The sequence below is a fragment of the Mesitornis unicolor genome, unplaced genomic scaffold, assembly GCF_000695765.1.
Source record: "Mesitornis unicolor isolate BGI_N332 unplaced genomic scaffold, ASM69576v1 scaffold2731, whole genome shotgun sequence".
Classification (NCBI taxonomy): Eukaryota; Metazoa; Chordata; class Aves; order Mesitornithiformes; family Mesitornithidae; genus Mesitornis; species Mesitornis unicolor.
The window spans coordinates 4118-9564 of NW_010162954.1; the positions used below are offsets into that span (position 1 = coordinate 4118).

Genomic DNA, 5447 nt, shown 5'->3' on the forward strand with positions numbered 1-5447 from the left:
AGTGCCCTTTGCAAGAAAAGCTCATGTTCTGCTCAACTTTGCCTCGCTCTCTGCGCTTTTGGGCTGGTGTTGCTGGGGGACATAGCCCGGGCTGTACCCATGGATGAACAGGATTATTACCTGCAGGAGATTAGCAACAGGGATCACTATTATTCTTTCCCATATCCCGGAGAAGAGTTTTTTCCTTTCACGGAGCAACCTGGAGAGGAAGGACCTAACCGTGCTACAGAGGCAGAGGAGCACCCAGGGTTCAAACCCAGCAGGAAAGAGTTAAAACCGAAGAAAAGCAACAAAAAGGGAAAAGCCATTCTTGAAACTCCACCAGGTAACTTTCCACCTCCTCCTCCAGAGCTTGGGGTCTGCTGAATCTCAGCCTGACTGCAACTTTTAGCATTAATGAATATCCAGTTAATGGCAGTCTTGGTAGTAATAACAATAAATGCACTCGTGGTGATGATGATGATGACAACACATTCATTTTTAGTATCCCTCAGAACAACTTTACAGAACTTTTATAGGCTTTTTAACCCTTTCCTCATCAAGTAAAGAGATGTCAGAGTGGTAATATATTAATAATGCTGCACTCTAGCCAGTATATGGACTTTTCCTTCTTGATTACACTTGACAACTGGTTTGCTGTTAAAGCTGCTGTTCTACAAGTGAAAGAGAGACAGATTCTGTAGTAAAAGCCGCCTGTATATGGTGACACCTTATTTTACCCGTTGTCATTTTAATCTGAGAGAGCTTCCTGTATTAATTTTACTTATAAATGTGTGAATATCTTTGGGGTTTCACTTTAAAGCCCTCAAGGGGAAAATTTTGTAAGCAAAGATCTTCCTGTAAAAGACTGAGCCATAACAAGCTCAATTTAATTATTGACCTTGCAAATAAAGAAATTAAACAGCAACAAAAATGCCCTCTAATAAAAAAGGCCACCCTTAATTCCATTTTCTATTTTATGCATTTGCTGGGAGGAAAATATGCAATTATTAAAGTCTGCAGAAACTTGATCAGCTTTTACCACCCAGTTGTTCCCATTAAGAGCTAATTGCACCGCCCTGGAAGAACAGTAATTTCTTTCTGTGTTTCCCAGTTATATAGTACGTACCTTACTGGTTTGGGTCAGTTAGGAGTGAGTTTGGACCATGAACTTTAGAGTTATAAAATCTGGGGCCAAATCTCACTCCCCTACAGCTGAACTGCCCTTTACTTCAGAAGAAAACTTTTAATGTCTACAGCTGGAGCATATGGCACAAAAGTTGCAATTCAGAGCCACTGCTACTTGCAGTACAGCAAAGTAGAGGACCAAGGGCTGTAGAGTGGCTTTAACTTTTCCCGGTTGCATTTAGCAGATAGTGAAGCATTTTCAGTTTCATTTTAACACCTACTGAAATTAATTAACCTTTGATTAGCAAAGATACAAGCCTTTAAAATAATAAATAGTGATAAGAAAATATAATTTCTGAAATCTGGAACACCATTTGTCGGGCTGGTAGTTTGGATTGCCAGTGTAACCCAAGGCAGAAGCCAAGGATGACAGCAAATATACCTTGTCCAGGGGAGGAGATACACAAGATGCCTGCCTGGGCCATCTCAAGGACCACTGTATTAGGTTTATTATCTAACCATGGGCAGCACGTGGATTTTAAAGCTACCTAATTAGGTACCAGGCTTTTTCTTTAGTGTGGTGGCGGCAATACAGATTTCCAGTCTGTAGTGGGATGCTCTGCTATTCAGCTCTGCTTTCACCTTCCCTTTTGGCTTTTTCCCAATTTCCCCAGCACCGTGGCTTCACACATGCTCCACCAAACATGACAGCGATGAGGATAGCATCCAATCTGTGAGAGCAGTGTTCATTTATCTTTACAGACAGCCAGCCTCCCTTGCTCCCCACCCAGTGCCAATAACCACTACCATCCCTGAGGAACACACATCCCTACCAAATCTGGTTTGGTTTATGCATGATAAACACAGCACTACAAAATTCAAACTGTATTACACAGCTAAACTACTAGGGGAGCATACTGAGGTCTTACAGGTAGCCTGAATTTGGTCATTTCCTGAGAATGTTTGATTTTGAGTGACATCACCTTCATTTTTCTAAATAGGAAATTAAGGAATTAGAAAAGGTAAAAAAGACTTTCTCAAACCTTCCCCGGAAAACACTCCATTGGGTGCAAACCAATTGATTGCAGGATTCATCTTCTAATTTACTATTCTTTACTTTCCACCCTACCTGGCCCTCCAGGGAGTCACAAGTTCAAGGGGAGCACAGGAGAGACTCGTGATGCACCACCAAAAGCAGCTGGAAACAGCTCAGCCCCTCCTTCCCCAGCAGGCTTGGCCTCTTCTGACACAGCTCAACTACCAACCTTTCACCAGCCGTGTGCAATAAGAGGTTTTAAAGCCCCTGAGCCTTCTAAAAGAATAGCCAGAGGTACAGCAAACAGCTCATCCCCTCCACCAATCTCCTTGTTGCAGCACATGGAGGCTTGACACCAACTCAACAAACTGGCTGTGAGGCTGCCTTTAATGTGGGGAAAATGCAGTGTATTTTTCTCGGGAGCAGCTGAACTGTTTTAGCTGACATAGCCATAATAAGCCCTAAGGCAAACACCCAGCAAAGAGAATAATTACCGTCTGTTAAGGATGTAAATGAAAACAGGGGGTTTTTAGCAGGAAGTGTCAGGCGATTTTAACTGTAGGCAGAGTTAAAAGTTCTGGCTGTAATATCTGAAATTTCTCCTTTCTCCTTCCCCAAAGGCAGGCAAGGGCCAGGTCCTGGCAGTGCAGTGACACCAATGCTCAGTCCTATGTCACCAGGGACCCATTTAAAATGAAGATCTGAAGATCTTGCCCCTCACAGAGGTGCCTAAATAATAATACAAAGCTATAACTTCTCACATTTGGCCTGTGAAAAGGACAGCTAGAAATAAAAATACCAGTTGCCAAACAGATATCCATGAATAGTAACTGTAAATCTGGCCCTGTAAAGATGTGTTGTTTATATATGTATACATTTATGTGTTTATACGTATATCTGGAACTGGAATTTATTTACTGGACATGCAGTAAATGCAGAAATTGGGTTTTTGTGAGTCTCGCTAGCAGCCAGGGCATGCGGGATTAATTAGTGGTAACAAACAATAGCCTGGCTGGGAGCTGGGATGAAGGAAGCAGAGGAATGGGAACGTGTGATCTGCCCCTTGGCTCAGCAGCTGGTACTGATCAGCCCCAGCTCCGAATCAAAGTTGAAATCAAACGCAACAGTCTGAAGGACACGACACACAGCAGAAGACACGGCCTTGATTTATTCAAGCTAATTACCGAAGGTGGTGAGAACAGAGGTGTTTTCAATCTATGAAATACTAATGTAGGGAGAAATTGTGTTGATGTCAGCTGGGTTTATTTTTTTATAGTATTATTAGAGTAAATATTTGCAAGTAATCAATTCAGATAACAGTTCAAAATCTCAGCCTGCCTTCTTGCCCTTTAAATGACTCCTAAATGAAGTGGTACGAAGTCATCCTTGGTAGGTAAGCAGTTGGATTGACAGGTTTCTGTATATACATATTTCCGTTTTCTAACTCCATCCTTGTTTGTTTAGGCCTCTATCCAAAGCCCATTCAAATCTGTGGAAAGAGCCTCGTTCACATCAATGTTTTTCTTTTATGAGGCCTTTAATAGAGTTTAATATTAGACATCTCGGCAACCACCTGTGGGGCAGGCCCCTACAGATGCTGTGGGGTCTGTCTGCGTCCAGGCAGAAATTCACCCCTGAGATGTTTATGGGGCTGAGGTCCCCATGGACACTGCTCGGTGCTGCACGTGGCTGTGGGTCAGGACAGACCAGTTCCCACCGGGAATCCTATCGCACCCAAAATGGCCACAATTAAATCTGTAATTATTTTGATTTGATTTACAAAACTTATACTCGGTGTAGCAGTTTTTGCTGTGGCCATGCCTCGACTCTGCCTGCCTTTAGAAAATAAAGGAGGGGTGTTTATTCATATGGCAGTGCTCAGGAAGGGATTTAGGGGGTTTATTTTGTATTTCACAGGTCTACCAGTATTTGATCTCTGTGCAATCTAACTTGTCTGCGTCTTTAGTAATCATGATTTCCTTTGTCTTTTCTTCCCTGTTGCTTTCCCCAACCTTCTTGAAACTCTTCACATTCATCACTGTGTATTTGCCCCATATGTGTTTATTTTTGTGTAGTGTTGCCACCTGTTTAACAATGTAACTCTTAAGGTTTTTTTGTTTGGGTTTTATTTTTTGTGTTTCCGTAGCGCATAGGAATCTCTTGGATGCGTCAGGATTTCATTAGAGCAGATGTCTAAGGAGGAGTCAGTAAGGGAAGGCAAAAAGAGGGTAAAATGGCCAATGCAAGCAACCATGAGAATTATCTTACGGAAAGAATTTCAATGTATAAAAATAGACTGATAGTGCATTAATGGAGGTATTTATCAAGATATGAGATAATGAAGGCTTGGAGAGACATCAATGAGTGAATAAAGATGAAAAGCTGAATCATAGAGATCTTAGGAAAAACTGGAAAGATTTTGGTGCAAAATGGTGATGAAGACATGATGAGTGTATGGTGTTACTGGCATTTGAAAGGTGAATTTGTTCATCATAGAATCACAGAATGTATTAGATTGGGTTGAAAGGGACCTTTAAAGCTCCTCCAGCCCAACCCTGCAGTGAGCAGGGACATTGGTATCAGATCAGGTTGCTCAGAGCCCCATCAAGCCTGGCCTTGAATATCTCCAGGGATGGGGCCTGCACCACCTCTGGGCAACCTGTGCCACTGATCGACCACCTCATGGAGAAGAGCTTTTTCCTCATATCCAACCTAAATCTGCCCTTTTCTAGATTAAGACATTACTGCTTGTCCTATTGCTCCATACTTTTGTGAACAGCTCTTCCCCAGATTTTCTATAGGCCCCTTTCAGGTCCTGGAAGGTCACTATAAGGTCCCCCTGGAGCCTTCTCTTCTCCAGGCTGAACAACCCCAACTCTCTCAGCCTGTCTGCATAGCAGAGCTGCTCTGTCTCCTGAGCATCTTTGTGGCCTCCTCTGGACCCGCTCCAGCACTTCAATGTCCTTTTTGTGCTGGGGACTCCAAAGCTGGACCCAGTACTGCAGGTGGGGTCTGAGCAGAGCAGAGCAGAGGGGCAGACTCCCCTCCCTCCATCTGCTGCCCACACTTCTTGTGATACAGACCAGGTTGGGGTTGGTTTCTGGGCTGCAGATGCACATTGGTGGTTCATGTCTAGCTTCTCATCCACCAGCACCCCAAGTCCTTTTCCTCAGGGCTGCTTTCCAGCACAACATCTCCCAGCTTGTATTGGTAATGAGGATTGTTCTGACCCAGATGCAGGACCCTGCACTTGGCCTTGTTGAACCTCATGAGGGTCACCTGGGCCAAATTAGGAGGAAGATAG

At 43.4% G+C, this 5447-nt stretch overlaps 1 long non-coding RNA gene across 1 annotated transcript in view; it reads left to right on the forward strand.

The window, feature by feature from the left end:
• Positions 1-236: 236 nt before the first annotated feature.
• Positions 237-5447, forward strand: part of LOC104547900 — a 32682-nt gene continuing 27471 nt past the window's right edge. The window contains exon 1 of the long non-coding RNA XR_728197.1: positions 237-325. This is a non-coding gene — a long non-coding RNA (uncharacterized LOC104547900). The remainder of the gene's footprint in view (positions 326-5447) is intronic.